The sequence below is a fragment of the Rhinoraja longicauda genome, chromosome 30, assembly GCF_053455715.1.
Source record: "Rhinoraja longicauda isolate Sanriku21f chromosome 30, sRhiLon1.1, whole genome shotgun sequence".
Lineage (NCBI taxonomy): Eukaryota > Metazoa > Chordata > Chondrichthyes > Rajiformes > Arhynchobatidae > Rhinoraja > Rhinoraja longicauda.
Genome location: NC_135982.1, coordinates 900965 through 920212, shown reverse-complemented (window position 1 = coordinate 920212; position 19248 = coordinate 900965). Strand labels below are relative to the sequence as shown.

Here is a 19248-nt window from a genome sequence, read left to right as displayed (position 1 = left end):
AGAAGATACAGTGGGATATAGACCAGCTGCAGAAATGGGCAGAGAGATAGCAGATGGTGTTTAACCTGAGCAAGTGGTGGTGTTGCACTTTGGCAGGTTGAATGTAAGTAGAAAGTATATGGTTAATGGCAAGACCCTTAACAGTATTGATGTGCAGAGGGATCTTGTTCATAGCTCACTGAATGTGGCAGCTCAAGTTCTTTCTTAGGCCTCCTCGGTCATGGCTGACCATGGGTGATGCATCCTAGTTGGCTGCTTGCTCCACACCTCGGCTAGAGCAAGCGTCGCTTTTGGCTGAAGAGACCAATGCGGGAGTGACAGTCTCTGTCGCAAAGGTCACATTTGTGTGTGGTCTCTGGTCTGTTGAAGTTGCTGGTTCAGATGTTGGTTCAGGGTACCTTTCTACCTCGTACGGTCAGCTGCAAGGCTCTCCCAGGACTCCACGTCGATTTCGAGCACCTTCAAATCTCTCTTGCAGACATCCTTGCAATGTAGCTGGGAGCGGCCGATGGTTCTCCTCCAAGATGTTAGCTCTCCATAGAGGCAGCACAAGTAGAGAGGGTGGAATAGAAGGCGTATGGTATGCTTGCCTTCATTGCTGGAGCATTGTGTGTATTAGTCATGAGGTCATAGGACTTTGTTTAGGCAGGATTTGGAGTAGTGCGTGCAGTTCTGGTCGCCCCATTACAGGAACGGTGTGGAGGCTTTAGAATGGGTGCAGAGGACGTTTAGCAGAATGCTGCTTGGATTAGAGGATTTCAGCTACAAGCAGAGGTTGTTTTCTGTGGAATATCAAAGATTGCGCGGAGATTTGATGAACGAATATAAAATTATGAGAGGCATAGGGTAGACAGTCAGAACCTTTTACCCATAGTGGAAATGTCCAGCATTACAGGGCATAACTATAAGGTGAGATGGAGAAAGTTTAATGGAGATGGCTATTTTTTTTAGAGTGGCAGGGGCCAGGTACTCATTGCCAGGGTTAGTGGTGGTGATGGATATTCGAAAGCAATGAAAATTTCAATATAAATCTGAAACAGCTGATGTGTCCCTGGAGTTCATGAACCCTCATTGATCCATACCTTTTCAAAGAAAAATCTTTCAAGTGCAATCTTGTAAATTTATTTTGGTTCAGTTAAAATTAATGTAATTTTAAGGAGATAACTTTTTGTGAATTTGTATTTATATCCATTAAAAGTAAATTTAAATGAAATTACCACCACTTAGAGACTGATTTATTGAAGGATTTTTGGACTAATGTTCATGATTCTAGATAGTGGTAAAATGAATACCCAAAGCTTTGAGTTTAACCTATTCACTGCCAAGTTTTGTTTCCCTATTGGCCATGTCCCGAGTGTACTCGGGGGTGACACTGAACAGGTTAAAAACGCAAATCGTCAAAGGAAGTGAAGATTGAGAGATAATGTATTTTGAGGTAATTATAAAATTAATGTAATGAAGTGATTTCCACACAACAGATATATTGTGAAGTTTGAAACATTTTGAAGTTTAGGAGGAACAAGAGAAGAAAGTTTAGAGGAGATATAGCCTAATTAAAAAAGATTATTGAAGAGCAAAATTAAGGGTGAAATTGCTCAAATAATAGATTTTATATTCTTCAGAAGTGTAGGAAATATTAGAAGATACCTTATGTTGGAAGTTAGACCCTAAGAATGCCTCCCCATTAAGAGCAAGATCCACCATTTGTTTATCATCATTTGTGATCATTTTCAGTAGGTAAATGGAAGACAGGATCATAAAGCAGGAGGACATAACATCTGATTTTTTAACACTGAAACAATATGTAAGGATGATTGAACAAAGTTACAACTTTTAAAATTGTGGTTATTTTGAAGGTTTGAAATTGGATCAAAAGTATGACATCGCTCATAGGCCTGGCTACTCAAATTTTGCATTAAAAGATCTTGCAAATGGATCAGATAATGGGGAAAAAAAAGCCAATTTATTATTGTGCATCTCATTGGGAAAAAAGTATTTTCTGACAACAGAATTGCCCTTGTTATAAAGTATGCCAAAGATAGACACAAAATGCTGGAGTAACTCAATGAGTTAGGCAGCATCTGGAGAAAAGGAAGAGATGATGTTTCAGGTCAGAACGCTTCAGAATGACTGAAGAAAGGTCATCAATTCCTTTTCATCAATTCCTTTTCTCCAGAGATGCTGGCTGACCCGCTGAGTTACTCTAGCATTTTGTGCTTATCTTCGGTGTAAATCAACATCTGTAGTTCCTTCCTATACATAAGGTATGCCACATTTATTCTCTGATCTGGAAGTACTGTATGATAGTTCTTGTAGTTGCTCAACACTATATCTTCATGGATTATGTGCTCAGAACATTATGAACTTTGGAAATTGAAACAGCAGTGGTCATTCATCCTTTATAACTGTTTTGCCATTCAATAAGATCACGGCTGATCCTTTCTCTCAGCATGACTTTTCTGCACAAACTCCATATCCCATGACGTTTTAATCACAAATATCTATTCGTCTCTTTCTTAAGCTTACTCAATGAATGAGCATCTAGCCTCTCTCTGGTTGCGAAATTGCTCCTTTTCTTAGATCTGAAAGGCTGCCCTTTTGAAACAGTTCCACATGTCCCCCCCTTGGGAAACATCGTCCCTGCTTCAACCCTCTCAAAACCCACCACACATTTCTAAATTCTGGAGGGCACATATCCACGATGTTAATATCTACTTGAAAGAAGGCCATAAGACGTAGGAGCAGAATTAGGGCCATCAAGTCTGCTCTGACATTCGATCATGGCTAATCTACTTAACCCTCTCAACTCCATTCTCCTGCCTTCTCCCTGTAATGTTTAACACCCTTACTTATCAAGAACCTATCAAACACCACTTTAAAAATACTCGGTGACTTGGCTTCCACGTGTGGTAATGAATTCCACAGATTCACCACCCTCTGGCTAAAGAAATCCCTCCTCGTCTCCTTTTTAAAGGTACATCCTTTTAATCTGACGCTATGCCTTCTGGTCTGGGACTCTTTAAAATTTTGAGAGGGACGGACAGAGTTGACGTGGGTAGGCTTTTCCCTTTGAGAGTGGGGAAGATTCCAACAAGGGGACATAGCTTCAGAATTGAGGGACAAAAGTTTAGGGGTAACATGAGGGGTAACTTCTTTACTCAGAGGGTGGTGGCTGTATGGAATGGGCTTCCGGTGGAAGTGGTGGAGGCAGGCTCGATTTTATTATTTAAGAGTAAATTGGATAGGTATATGGATAAGAGGGGATTAGAGGGTTATGGTCTGAGTGCAGGTAGATGAGACTAGGTCAGGGAGAGTGGTCGGCGTGGACTGGTAGGGCCGAACGGGCCTGTTTCCGTGCTGTAGTTGTTATATGGTTATATGGTTATTATACTGGAAAGATATTCTCCACATCCACTCTATCATTATTTTCATTATTTGGTAGGTTTCAATGAGATCCCCCCTCATCCTTCGAAACTCCAACAAGTACAGGTCCAGAGATTTCAAATGCTCCTCATACGTTAAGCCAATCATCCCATGGATCATTCTTGTAATCCTCTTCTGAACCCTCTGCAACAGCAATACATCCTTCCTCAGATGTGGGGCCCAAAACTGCTCACAAAATTCCAAATGTGGCCTGACCAGTGCCTTATAAAGTCTCAGCATTGCATCCTTGCTTTAATATTCTAGTCCACTCGAAATGAATGCTCACATTGCATTTGCCTTCCCTACTACCAACTCAACCTGCAAATGATCCTTTTGGGAATCCTGCAGCAACATTCCCAACTCCCTTTGCACCACCGATTTCTGAGTCCTCTCCCCATTTAAAAAATGGTCTTCGCCTTTATTCCTTCTATCAAAGTGCATGACTGTACACTTTGTTACGCTATGTTCCATTTACCACTTTGTCCACTCTCGCAACCTGTCCAAGTCCTTCTGCAAACTCCCTGCCTCCTCAACACTACCTGCCTTTCATTGTATCACCTGCAAACTTGGCCGCAAAGCCATCAATTGCATCATCCAGATCATGAATATAAAACTTGAAAATTAGTGTTTTCTGGTTTGAAGTCACTGGCAGCCAACCAGAAAAGACCCCCTGTATTCCAACTCTGCCTTCCGCCAGCCAGCCACTCTTGTATCCATGCTAGTAACTGGTCACTAATACCAGGGGCTCCTATCTTGTTTAGCAGTCTTACCTTATCAAAGGCCTTCCGAAAATCTAAGTAAACAACATCCACTGACTCACCTTTTTCTATCCTGCATGTTTGTTCCTCAGAGAATTCCAACAGATTTATCAGGCAAAATCTCACCACAAAACCATGCTGACTTTGGCCTATTTTATCATGTTTTATCTGTGCATCCTACTTTTGTGAAATAATCTTTTGTGTGGTGACTAATGGAAGCCTAAATTTATCGATTTCCCCCTTAGCTGTTCTGCTAATTACAATCTCAATATATTTGTCAAATATGATTTCCCCTGTATTAATTCTGCTCTATTCTAACACTATTTTTCTAAATGCCCTCGTCAACAGATCTTGTGGCTTCACCAATTTTCAGTCCCATAAAATCTTTGCTACCTTTTTGTTTACTTATGTTAATTTCTTTAATTCACGCTATTATTTTCAGGATTTTTCTTGTGTTTTCTTTTGTGAAGATTTGTTCAGTTTATCTAGTGTTTCTTTATTCCGCAATATAATTTCTCACGCCTCAGTCTGCAAAGGTCCTGCATTAACATGCTAATCTTTTTCTTTTAACACATCAATTGAAGTTTTTAAAGTCGATCTTTTATGCTTCTTGCTAGCAACTTCTCCTGAGACACTTCAGGCCAGAGGCAAAAGCCAAAAGGAAATGCAGAAAATGGGCAAGTCTTGTTTACAAGGCAAACAGAGAAATTGGCATGTGACACGGTGGAAGGGTGAAGGGCTGGATCTGAATTGCTTCCACAGATTGGAGTGGATTAGTGATGCAAAGAACAATTGAATCGTTTTTTTTAGGCAGTTGTAAAGCCAGTTTTGGCAGAGTATCTAGTTTTACTTGTACATTTCCAATTGAGGTTTATTTGGGCTCAGGTGTGGAGTAATGTTTCATTTATCTTAGTCCCTGGAGGCTGATGAGAACAGATGGAAGGTGGCAGATCAAAGGTGATACGAACCTTTCAGGCAGGTTTGGGCACGTAAATTTTGGCAAAGATTACATTTTCCCTGCATGTCCTGCTTGATTTAATAGTCACACACTGAGGCCCTCTAGCTTCCCACTGGAAACATTAACATGCATTGAAGCAAATGGCATGCAGAATAAATGCATGCATTGTGCTCAACTCCCTCACAGAAGGGAAGTGCACGTGACAAAGCATAACCAAATGCTTATGAACTTTTCCGGTTCGACTAATATTATTGATGTGACATTAACATTATTCAATGGACAGGCAATGTTTATCTTTGTTGATTTTGGAGTGCCAGTATCTGCAACTAAGGCAGGATTGAACTGTCAATATAAATCAGTTGTTGGCCCTCTTTGTGTGAACTTTGTAGGTCTCACTCTCACTCTGGAAGATTTAAATTAGGTGACTTCCCAATGCATTGATAACACAGTGCAGCATTTTCAGAGTAAATGTCTTTGGATATCGCATTAAATCTCATCTGCAGTAAAAATTCCATGGCAGTATTCTAAGGAGAACATATAAATCTTCAAATGATGTAGTAAACACTCTTCTTTTAAAAATAATATCATCAAAGTCAACAAAAACGATCATTCACCTCAATATTATTTGTGGGATTCTGGCAACTGCTTTATTGAGTTCCAAAATATACTATGATGTTTTTTAAAATATGGGTCTTTCTTTCTGTTCAATTCTTTGGAGCGTCTAAACAGAAATGGCACCGAAGTTAAGAACCATTGTGACCTACTCCCTGTTTCTCCCTCCCACTGTAGAAACAGTCTGCATCAACTTTGCATCTCCAGGATGGTCTCATTGGAGAAACGTTCACAACCTCACATTGGACTTCACATGCCATCAAATTTCCTTTCATTTATTAGTTACAACAGAGCTGATTTTTCAAATTATGCTTCCTGAGTGAGATTCAGCTTCTGTTCAAAAATCAATTGGTTTTTTTTAACATAGGCACAATCTTGCAGTACACAAGAGGTTAATTGGCTGGGTAAATGTAAAAATTGTCCCTAGTGGGTGTAGGATAAGTGTTAATGTACGGGGATCGCTGGGCGGCACGGACTTGGTGGGCCGAAAAAGGCCTGTTTCCGGCTGTATATATATGATATGATGATATGATATGAGACAGTAGATGCAGGATCATAGAACATTGTTTGTGCTGTACATTATGACTAGTTAAACTGATCTCAGCTGCCTGTAAGTGATCCATATCCCTCAATTCCCTGCACTTCCTTGTGCCGATTTAAAACCTCTTAAATGCCATGATCATACCTGCCTCTACCACCCTTGGCAAGGCGTTCAAGGCCCCCTCTACTCTCTATGTAAAAATCTTGCCCTGCACATCTCCATTAAACTTTGCCCCCTCACCTTACAGCTATTCCCTCGAATGTTGGACATTTCCACCCTGGGAAAAGGTTTAGACTGTCTACTTTTCAGAGAATTGGCCTCCACTGCCTTCTGAGGCAGAGAATTCCACAGATTTAAATTGTTATTTGTCCCTAGTGTATGTAGGATAGTGTTAGTGTGCGGGGATCGCTGGTCTGCGTGGACTCGGTGGGATATGGGCCAAGCACAGGCCCAAATGTTGGTCGGTGCGGGCAAATTGGGCCGAAGGGCCTGTTTCCATGCTTTATAACTAACTCTATGTTTAGTTTAGAGATACAGCGCGGCTGTAGTCAGGATCGAACCCAGGTCTCTGGTGCTGTGAGGCAGCAACTGTACTGCGGTACCACCGTGCCAGCCCTACGATTGTCAATGTCTCACATAAGTTTATCATTTATAATTAAACAATCCAACTTCTTCCGGTAGCTGAAACCCTCTGGGCAGCATTCTGGTAAACCAGGCAACATCCTGGGAAAGAGTAGGTTCTGAGTTCTGCCCACATTTCTTTTCTTTGCTCACAATTCCATAGTCTACAGAGAAGTATGAGGTGTTGCATTTTGGGATGTCTAACAAGGGCAGGACCTACACAGTGAATGGTAGGCTTCTGGGGAGTGTTTTAGGGCAGAGGGATCTAGGAGTGCAGGTGCATGGTTCCTTGAAGGGCAAGTCGCAGGTAGATAAGGTGGTCAAAAAGGCTTTTGACACATTGGCCTTCATCAGTCAGAGTATTGAGAAAAGAAGTTGGGAGGTCATGTTGCAGTTGTGTAAGATGTTGGTGAGATCGCATTTAGAACATTGTGTTCAGTTCTGGGCACCATGTTATAGGAAAGATATTGTCAAGCTTGAAAGGGTTCAGTAAAGATTTACAAGGATGTTGCCAGGACTAGAGGGTGTGAGCTCTAGGAAGAGGTTGAGTAGGCTGGGTCTCTATTCCTTGGAGCGCAGGAGGATGAGGGGTGATCTTATAGAGGTGTATAAAATCATGAGAGGTATAGATCGGGTAAATGCACAGAATCTCTTGCCCAGAGTAGGAGAATCGAGGACCAAAGGACATAGCTTCAAGGTGAAAGGGAAAAGATTTAATAGGAATCTGAGGGGTAACTTTTTCACTGAAATGGTGGTGGGTGTATGGAACAAACTGCCAGAGAGGTAGTTGAGGCTGGGACTATCCCATCATTTAAGAGACAATTGGACAGGTACATGGATAGGACAGGTTTGGAGGGATATGGACCAAGAGCGGGCAAGTGGGACTAGTGTAGCTGGGACATGTTGGCCGGTGTGGACAAGTTGGGCCGAAGGGCCTGTTTCCACACTGTATCACTCTATGACTCTAAGACTATGACGCAAGTATTTCCCTTAGTTATTTCACATTAAAACTAAATATATAATTTCTCTTAGTAAAATATAAAGTGCTGCAGTAACTCAGTGGGCCAGGCAGCATCTTTGGAATGAATGGACAGGCGATGTTTCAGATCGGGGCCCTTCTTCAGAGTAATTGCAACAGGGGCCAGAAAGCTGGAAAGGAGTGGAGGGCGGGACAAAGGGGGGGGTAGATTAGCCGATGGGTGGACAAAGGCTAGAGATGAAAAGAAGCCAAAGGATGTCAGATTAGGAGAGAAGAGAAGTGAAATGTAAAGTCAGAGGATGAGTAAAGTCAGTGGAAGGGACTAGGTGGGGGAAATGAGGCGGTGAGATAGTGGGGGTCAGGGGGCAGGGGAAAATTGGAGAGTTCGATGTTCATACTGTTGGGTTGTAAGCCACGTAAGTGGAATATGAGGTGCTGTTCCCCCAGTTTGCATGTGGCCTCACTTTGGCAGAGACTCGGGATGCAAAGGTCGGTATGGGAATGGGAAGAGTTAAACTGGTTACCAACCGGGATATCCATCAGGCCTCGATGGTCTGAGTTCAAGTGTTCAGTGAAGCGGTCATCTGGTCTATGGTTGTTCTCACTTATGTGAAGGCCACATCGAGAGCACCAGCTACAGTAGGTGAGGTTAGAGGAGGTGCTTGTGAATCTTTGTTTACAGGGTCCCTGGATAGAGGCGAGGGAGGAGATGTAGAGACAGATGGTACATTTCTGTGGTTGCAGGGGAAAGTTCCTGGGGAGGGGACGGCTTGGGTGGGAAGTGATGAATGAACAAGGAGTTGCAGAAGGAGTGGTCCCCACAGCGAGAGGTAAGGGTGGGAAGATGTGACTGGTGGTGAGATCACATTGAAGTGGCAGAAATGTCAAAGAATGACGTATTGTATGCAGAGGCTGGTGGGGTGAAAGGTGTGGACCAGGGGAACTCTATTCTTGTTCTGTCTGGATGAGGGGTGCAGGACTAGAACTGAGGGACACAGAGAAGACATGGGTGAGACATCCATTCACACAGCAGGAGGGAAAGCATGTTTAGATTTTAGATTTTTTTAGATTTAGATTCTACAGCGCGGAAACAGGCCCTTTCGGCCCACCAAGTCCGCGCCGCCCAGCGATCCCCGCAACAGATGTTCTCGAATGGAAAGCCTCTTCTTGGGAACAGATTAATTGTCAAGGTGTTGTTACTGGGCCTGTACTGATTGGTAAACTCAGGGAGAGCTTTCATCATGTCCATACCCAATTCTGTCATTCCTTATTATTCACACAACTCCATTTTCAGTAAGGATCACTGAATAGAAATGAAGAACTGGGGCCGAGACCAACTTGTGGATGCTCATTGCCACCCCTCCTCAGCTCACTAACACTCAAGCCCCCCACCCTCTGTACTGCATGCATGGAACAATGGCAGTCATTGTTTCTGACTGCAAACTTGAAATTGCAAATGAATAGTACTTCACATGATTGATGTATGACAATAGACAATAGACAATAGACAATAGGTGCAGGAGTAGGCCATTCAGCCCTTCGAGCCAGCACCGCCATTCAATGCGATCATGGCTGATCACTCTTAATCAGTACCCCGTTCCTGCCTTCTCCCCATACCCCCTCACTCCGCTATCCTTAAGAGCTCTATCCAGCTCTCTCTTGAAAGCATCCAACGAACTGGCCTCCACTGCCTTCTGAGGCAGAGAATTCCACACCTTCACCACTCTCTGACTGAAAAAGTTCTTCCTCATCTCCGTTCTAAATGGCCTACCCCTTATTCTTAAACTGTGGCCCCTTGTTCTGGACTCCCCCAACATGGGGAACATGTTTCCTGCCTCTAATGTGTCCAATCCCCTAATTATCTTATATGTTTCAATAAGATCCCCCCTCGTCCTTCTAAATTCCAGTGTATACAAGCCTAATTGCTCCAGCCTTTCAACATACGACAGTCCCGCCATTCCGGGAATTAACCTAGTGAACCTACGCTGCACGCCCTCAATAGCAAGAATATCCTTCCTCAAATTTGGAGACCAAAACTGCACACAGTACTCCAGGTGCGGTCTCACCAGGGCCCGGTACAACGGTAGAAGGACCTCTTTGCTCCTATACTCAACTCCTCTTGTTATGAAGGCCAACATTCCATTGACTTTCTTCACTGCCTGCTGTACCTGCATGCTTCCTTTCAGTGACTGATGCACCAGGACACCCAGATCTCGTTGAACATCCCCTCTTCCTAACTTGACACCATTCAGATAACAATCTGCCTTTCTATTCTTACTTCCAAAGTGAATAACCTCACACATCTACATTAAACTGCATCTGCCATGTATCCGCCCACTCACACAACCTGTCCAAGTCACCCTGCAGCCTTATTGCATCTTCCTCACAATTCACACTACCCCCCAGCTTAGTATCATCTGCAAATTTGCTAATGGTACTTTTAATCCCTTCATCTAAGTCATTAATGTATATCGTAAATAGCTGGGGTCCCAGCACCGAACCTTGCGGAACCCCACTGGTCACTGCCTGCCATTCCGAAAGGGACCCATTTATCCCCACTCTTTGCTTTCTGTCTGTCAACCAATTTTCTATCCATGTCAGTACCCTACCCCCAATACCATGTGCTCTAATTTTGCCCACTAATCTCCTATGTGGGACCTTGTCGAAGGCTTTCTGAAATTCGAGGTACACCACATCCACTGACTCTCCCCTGTCAATTTTCCTAGTTACATCCTCAAAAAATTCCAGTAGATTTGTCAAGCATGATTTCCCCTTCGTAAATCCATGCTGACTCGGAATGATCCTGTTACTGCTATCCAAATGCTCAGCAATTTTGTCTTTTATAATTGACTCCAGCATCTTCCCCACCACTGAGCTTCATTGTTTCTTGTATTTCATATCCACAGCCATTTATCATAATGTTTATCTGTGATTAGTGATTAGTATAATCTCGGTGGAAAGGAAAGAATAATAATTTGAAAGAGCCGTGGTTTTCCAGGGAAATTGGACACGGTTCGGAAAAAGAGTGAGATATACAATAAATATAAGCGGCAGGGAGTAAATGAGGTTCTTGAGGAATATAAAGAATGTAAAAGGAATCTTAAGAAGGAAATTAGAAAAGCAAAAAAGAGATATGAGGCTGCTTTGGCAAGTAATGTAAAAGTAAACCCCAAGGGGTTCTACAGATATGTCAATAGCAAAAGGATAGCGAGGGATAAAATTGGTCCATTAGAGAGTCAGAGTGGTCAGCTATGTGCTGAGCCGGAAGAAATGGGGGAGATATTAAACAATTAATTTTCTTCGGTATTCACCGAGGAGAAGGATATTGAATTATGTGAGGTGAGCGAAACAAGTAGAGTAGTGATAGAAATTATGAGGATCAAAGAAAAGGAGGTACGGACATTTTTGAAAAATATAAAAGTGGATAAGTCTCCAGGTCCTGATAGGATATTCCCTAGGACATTGAGGGAAGTTAGTGCAGAAATAGCAGGAGCTATGATGGAAATATTTCAAACGTCATTAGAAACGGGGATGATGCCGGAAGATTGGCGCATTGCGCATGTTGTGCCTTTGTTTAAAAAAGGTTCTAAAAGTAAACCTAGCAATTATAGACCTGTTAGTTTGACGTCTGTGGTGGGAAAATTAATGGAAAAGATACTTAGGGACAAAATATATATAATCACATGGATAAACAAGGCCTGATTAGAAACAGTCAACATGGATTTGTGCCTGGAAGGTTATGTTTGACTAATCTTCTTGAATTTTTTGAAGAGGTTACCAGGGAAATTGATACGGGCAAGGCTGTGGATGTTGTCTATATGGACTTCAGGAAGGCATTTGACAAGGTTCCACATGGAAGGTTGATTAAGAAGGTTAAATCGTTGGGTATTAATAGTGAGGTTGCAAGATGGATTCAACAATGGCTGAATGGGAGATACCAGAGGGTAATGGTTGACAACTGTATGTCAGGTTGGAGGCCAGTGTCTAGTGGAGTACCCCAAGGATCTGTGTTGGGTCCACTGTTGTTTGTCATTTACATTAATGATCTGGATGATGGTGTGGCAAATTGGATTAGTAAGTATGCAGATGATACTAAGATAGGTGGTGTAGTTAATAATGAAGTAGATGTTCAAAGTCTACAGAGAGACTTGGGCCTTTTGGAAGGGTGGGCTGAAAGATGGCAGATGGAGTTTAATGCTGATAAGTGTGAGGTGCTGCATTTTGGTAGGACAAATCAAAATAGGACGTACAGGGTAAATGGTAGGGAATTGAGGAATGCAGTGGAACAGAGGGATCTGGGAATAACTGTGCATTGTTCCCTGAAGGTGGAATCTCATGTGGATAGGGTGGTGAAGAAGGCGTTTTGTATGATTGCCTTTATAAATCAGAGCATTGAATATAGAAGTTGGGATGTAATGTTGAAATTGTACAGGGCATTGGTGAGGCCGAATCTGGAGTATGGTGTGCAGTTCTGGTCGCCAAATTATAGGAAGGATGTCGACAAAATGGAGAGGGTACAGAGGAGATTTACTAGAATGTTGCCTGGGTTTCAGCACTTGCTACAGAGAGAGGTTGAACAGGTTGGGTCTTTATTCTTTGGAGCGTAGAAGGTTGAGGGGGGACTTGATAGAGGTTTTTAAAATTTTAAGAGGGACGGACAGAGTTGACGTGGGTAGGCTTTTCCCTTTGAGAGTGGGGAAGATTCCAACAAGGGGACATAACTTCAGAATTAAGGGACAAAAGTTTAGGGGTAACATGAGGGGTAAGTTCTTTACTCAGAGGGTGGTGGCTGTGTGGAATGAGCTTCCGGTGGAAGTGGTGGAGGCAGGCTCGATTTTATTATATAAGAGTAAATTGGATAGGTATATGGATGGGAGGGGATTGGAGGGTTATGGTCTGAGAGCAGGTAGATGAGACTAGGTCAGAGAAAGTGGTCGGCGTGGACTGGTAGGGCCGAACGGGCCTGTTTCCGTGCTGTAATTGTTATATGGTTATATGGTTATTAGATTATTGTAATTCGTTTGGGATAAATGAAGAGTTGGTCAAGTTGATCAAGCTTTGGTCGGTCTGCCATGAACAGGCTCACCAAGTGTATATAACATTTCTTAAGCTATAGTAAGGTAGTTGAATATAAGTTTGTATCTTTGCATTATAATTAAATCAGTATGAACAACAGACACATTTACCATGAGCTCTGTTGAACGTGTTATATTATTGTTTACAAGAACAACATGAAAACATCAGCAAAGGATAAGAATGTTTGAGATGGCAAGATTCTGCTCAAACTTCCTTTTGAATTTGATCCACTCCCTTGTTAAAGTCATGAGAGATATTTTCTCTGCCACTGGGGCTACCAAAGGAACCTATCAATAACAATCCAGGTCCAACCTTAGAGAAGGTCTGTCTTTTGCTTTGGTCTTTGAAGTGCAGTTAACTATTTTTTAAACCTACTGAGTTAGACTTTAGATGTCAGTGAGTTGCTCACCCGCTTGCAATTAGATTGTTAATGTAAGTATCTAATTTGGTACATGGGCTCAACATGGTTTTCTGGATTGGTGTATATCATGCTGACCCTAATGTTGTTGCTGCTTCACTGGTACAGAAGGGAGAGGAGAGCAGTCACGTAGGTCGTACTCCCACAACTTTAATCAAACTGTTAATTTGTAAAGTATAAGATTTAAAGGGCCGGAAAGATCAGTCAACAATGTAGGAATGGAGTGAGCAGTAAAATAGAGTAAGAGAAACAAAGATTACAGAACTTAACATTAAACTGTTCAGTTTAGTTTAGTTTATTGTCCCGTGTACCGAGGTACAGTGAAAAGCTTTTGTTGCGTGCTAACCAGTCAGCAGAAAGACAATATATGATCACAATCGATGCATTTACAGTGTATAGATGCTTGATAAGGGAATAACGTTTACTGCAAGGTAAAGCCAAAAAAATCCGATCAAGTCCGAGGATCATCAAAGAGGTAGATGGTAATTTAGCACTGCTCTCTGGTTGTGGTAGGATGATTCATTTGCCTGATAACAACTGGGAAGAAACTGTTCCTGAATCAGGTGGTGTGAATTTTCACATTTCTGTACCTTTTGCCTGATGGGAGAGGGGAGAAGAGGGAGTGGCCAGGGTGTGATTCGTCCTTGATTATGCTGCTGGCCTTGCCGAGGCAGTGTGAGGTATAAATGTAGTCAATAGAAAGGAGGTTGGTTTGTGTGATGGTCTGGGCTGCGTCCACGATTCGCTGCAATTTCTTGCAATCTTGCATGGAGCTGTTCCCAAACCATGCTGTGATCCATCCTAATAAAATGCTTTCTATGGTGCCTCTGTAGAAGTTGGTGAGAGATTTAGGGGACATGCCGAACTTCCTAATTCTCCTAAGCCAGTGTGCTTTCTTGGTCGTAGCTTCAATATGGATGGTCCAGGATAAGTTGTTCATGGTATTGACTCCTCGAATGTGATGTTTTCACCCATCTCTACTTTGGCCCCGTCAATGCCAACTGGTGTATGTGTAGGAAAGAAATGCAGATGCTGGTTTAAATCAAAGGCAGACACAAAATGCTGGAGTAATTCAGCGGGACAGGCAGCATTTCTGGAGAGCAGGAATGGGTGACATTTCGGGTCAAGACCCTTCTTCAGACTGATGTCAGGGGAGTGGGCGGGACAGAGATAGAATGTAATCGGAGACAGTAAAATTGGTGGGAGAACTAGGAAGGGGAAACATAGAAACATAGAAACATAGAAAATAGGCCATTTGTAGGCCATTCGGCCCTTCGAGCCTGCACAGCCATTCAATATGATCATGGCTGATCATCCAACTCAGTATCCCGTACCTGCCTTCTCTCCATACCCCCTGATCCCTTTAGCCACAAGGGCCACATCTAACTCCCTCTTAAATATAGCCAATGAACTGGCCTCAACTACCTTCTGTGGCAGAGAATTCCATAGATTCACCACTCTCTGTGTGAAAATAAACTTTCTCATCTCGGTCCTAAAAGACTTCCCCCTTATCCTTAAACTGTGACCCCTGGTTCTGGACTTCCCCGACATCGGGAACAATCTTCCTGCATCTAGCCTGTCCAACCCCTTAAGAATTTTGTAAGTTTCTATAAGATCCCCCCTCAATCTTCTAAATTCCAGCGAGTACAAGCCGAGTCTATCCAGTCTTTCTTCATATGAAAGTCCTGCCATCCCAGGAATCAATCTGGTGAACCTTCTCTGTACTCCCTCTATGGCAAGAATGTCTTTCCTCAGATTAGGAGACCAAAACTGTACGCAATACTCCAGGTGTGGTCTCACCAATGCCATGTACAACTGCAGCAGAACCTCCCTGCTCCTATACTCAAATCCCCTCGCTATGAATGCCAACATACCATTCGCTTTCTTCACTGCCTGCTGCACCTGCATGCCTACTTTCAATGACTGGTGTACCACGACACCCAGGTCTCATTGCATCTCCCCTTTTCCTAATCGGCCACCATTCAGGTAATAGTCTGCTTTCCTGTTCTTGCCACCAAAGTGGATAATCTCACATTTATCCACATTATACTGCATCTGCCATGCATTTGCCCACTCACCTAACCTATCCAAGTCACGTTGCAGCCTCCTAGCATCCTCCTCACAGCTAACACTGCCCCCAGCTTTGTGTCATTCGCAAACTTGGAGATGTTGCATTCAATTCCCTCGTCCAAATCATTAATATATATTGTAAATAGCTGGGGTCCCAGCACTGAGCCTTGCGGTACCCCACTAGTCACTGACTGCCATTCTGAAAAGGACCCGTTTATTCCAACTCTTTGCTTCCTGTCTGCCAGCCAGTTCTCTATCCACATCAATACTGAACCCACAATACCGTGTGCTTTAAGTTTGCATACTAATCTCTTATGTGGGACCTTGTCGAAAGCCTTCTGGAAGTCCAGATATAACACATCCACTGGTTCTCCCTTATCCACTCTACTAGTTACATCCTCGAAAAATTCTATAAGATTCGTCAGACATGATTTACCTTTCATAAATCCATGCTGACTTTGTCCAATGATTTCACCACTTTCCAAATGTGCTGCTATCCCATCTTTAATAACTGACTCTAGCATTTTTCCCACTACCGATGTTAGACTAACTGGTCTGTAATTCCCCGTTTTCTCTCTCCCTCCCTTTTTGAAAAGTGGGGTTACATTAGCTACCCTCCAATCCTCAAGAACACCTCCAGAATCTAAAGAGTTTGGAAAAATTATCACTAATGCATCCACTATTTCTGGGGCTACCTCCTTAAGCACTCTGGGATGCAGCCTATCTGGCCCTGGGGATTTATCGGCGCGCTACGGCCTAACATCGTGGAGTCGGCGTCCTCCAGCTGGGATCGACCTTGAAGACTCCGGTCGCAGGGCCTGGACTTACCATCTCGGAGGCTTCGGCCGTGGGCCCTGCAGATCGCAACATCGGGAGTTCGCAGGTCCCTGGCTGGCGACCGGCTTTCGGGAGCTCCGAGCTCCGAGCTTCGACCGCCCCGGAGCGCGAGGTACGATCGACCCGCTCGCAGGCCCCTCATCGCCCTGCGTGGCCTGGCCGCGGCACTTTCCATCGCCCGGTGGGGGCTCAGGACCTTCATCGGCCTGCTCAGCTCGGCTCGGCCCTCGGACTTTCCATCGCCCGGTGGGGGCTTCAAAAGTTGGGAGCCTCGATCGCCTCGTGGCGCCACAGGAGAAGAATGAGGAGGAGATAATGACTTTTCTTTGCCTTCCATCACAGTGAGGGTGTGCCTGGAGCAATCACTGTGATGGCTGTTTGTGTTAAAATTGTATCTGTGTGTCCTGTGCTTTTTGTTGTCTACTGCCGGACCCTGACGTGAAAGGACGCTGGCGCTGTTTATTCGCCGCTTCTCCGTCAGGATAGTTTGTCTGTTTGTTTTTATGTTATGACTGTTTTTGTAAAGCGCTTTGAGCACCTGGTAAAGCGCTATATAAAATAAATGCTTATTATTATTATTATTATTATTTAATCCATTCAATTTACATAACACCACTTCCCGACTAACCTGGATTTCACTCAGTTCCTCCATCACATTTGACCCCCGGTCCCCTGCTATTTCTGGCAGATTATTTATGTCTTCCTTAGTAAAGACAGAACCAAAGTAGTTATTCAATTGGTCTGCCATGTCCTTGTTCCCCATGATCAATTCACCTGTTTCTGACTGCAAGGGACCTACATTTGTTTTAACTAATCTTTTTCTCTTCACATATCTATAAAAGCTTTTGCAGTCAGTTTTTATGTTCCCTGCCAGTTTTCTTTCATAATCTGTTTTCCCTTTCCTAATTAAGCCCTTTGTCCTCCTCTGCTGGACTCTGAATTTCTCCCAGTCCTCTGGTAGGCTGCTTTTTCTTGCTAATTTGTACGCTTCATCTTTTGTTTTGATACTATCCCTAATCTCCCTTGTTAGCCACGGATGCACTACCTTCCCTGATTTATTCATTTGCCAAACTGGGATGAACAATTGTTGTAGTTCATCCATGCGGTCTTTAAATGCCTTCCATTGCGTATCCACCGTCAACCCTTTAAGAATCAATTGCCAGTCTATCAAGGCCAATTCACGTCTCATGCCCTCAAAGTTACCTTTCTTTAAGTTCAAAACCGTTGTTTCTGAATTAACTAAGTCACTCTCCATCCTAATGAAGAACTCAACCATATTATGGTCACTCTGGCCCAAGGGGCCACGCACAACAAGACTGCTAACTAACCCTTCCTCATTACTCAATACCCAGTCTAGAATAGCCTGCTCTCTCGTTGGTTCCTCTACATGTTGGGAGGAGATGGACAGGGAGGGAAAGCAAGGGCTATTTGAAGTTAGAGAAGTCAATGTTTATACCGCTGGGATGTAAGCTATCCCAGCAAAATATGAGATGCTGTTCCTCCAATTTGCGTTGGGCCTCACTCTGACAATGGTGGAGGCCCAGGACAGAAAGGTCAGATTGGGAATGGGAGTTAAAGTGCTGGGAGATAGACAATAGACAATAGACAATAGGTGCAGGAGTAGGCCATTCAGCCCTTCGAGCCAGCACCGCCATTCAATGCGATCATGGCTGATCACTCTCAATCAGTACCCCGTTCCTGCCTTCTCCCCATATCCCCTCACTCCGCTATCCTTAAGAGCTCTATCCAGCTCTCTCTTGAAAGCATCCAACGAACTGGCCTCCACTGCCTTCTGAGGCAGAGAATTCCACAACTTCAGCACCCTCTGACTGAAAAAGTTCTTCCTCATCTCCGTTGTAAATGGCCTACCCCTTATTCTTAAACTGTGGCCCCTTGTTCTGGACTCCCCCAACATTGGGAACATGTTATCTGCCTCTAATGTGTCCAATCCCCTAATTATCTTATATGTTTCAATAAGATCCCCCCTCATCCTTCTAAATTCCAGTGTATACAAGCCCAATCGCTCCAGCCTTTCAACATACGACAGTCCCGCCATTCCGGGAATTAACCTAGTGAACCTACGCTGCACGCCCTCCATAGCAAGAATATCCTTCCTCAAATTTGGAGACCAAAACTGCACACAGTACTCCAGGTGCGGTCTCACCAGGGCCCGGTACAACTGTAGAAGGACCTCTTTGCTCCTATACTCAACTCCTCTTGTTACGAAGGCCAACATTCCATTGGCTTTCTTCACTGCCTGCTGTACCTGCATGCTTCCTTTCATTGACTGATGCACTAGGACACCCAGATCTCGTTGAACTCCCCCTCCTCCTAACTTGACACCATTCAGATAATAATCTGCCTTTCTATTCTTACTTCCAAAGTGAATAACCTCACACTTATCTACATTAAACTGCATCTGCCATGTATCCGCCCACTCACACAACCTGTCCAAGTCACCCTGCAGCCTTATTGCATCTTCCTCACAATTCACACTACCCCCCAACTTAGTATCATCTGCAAATTTGCTAATGGTACTTTTAATCCCTTCGTCTAAGTCATTAATGTATATCGTAAATAGCTGGGGTCCCAGCACCGAACCTTGCGGTACCCCACTGGTCACTGCCTGCCATTCCGAAAGGGACCCATTTATCCCCACTCTTTGCTTTCTGTCTGTCAACCAATTTTCTATCCATGTCAGTACCCTACCCCCAATACCATGTGCCCTAATTTTGCCCACTAATCTCCTATGTGGGACCTTGTCGAAGGCTTTCTGAAAGTCGAGGTACACCACATCCACTGACTCTCCCTTGTCAATTTCAGGTAGGTTGATCAGGTAGGTTGAGGCGGACTGAGGTGTTCAGCGGTATGTTCAGGAGTATGTGTACTTCCTGAAGTCGATTACTATCTCCTTTGTCTGAAAAGGAATATGGAATATGTAGGGACTTTAATTAG

At 43.6% G+C, this 19248-nt stretch overlaps 1 protein-coding gene across 1 annotated transcript in view; it reads left to right on the top strand.

Moving 5' to 3' along the window:
* tp73 (tumor protein p73) overlaps positions 1 to 19248 on the top strand; it is a 222544-nt gene that overhangs the window by 30148 nt on the left and 173148 nt on the right. The gene's annotated exons all lie outside the window — the stretch shown is intronic.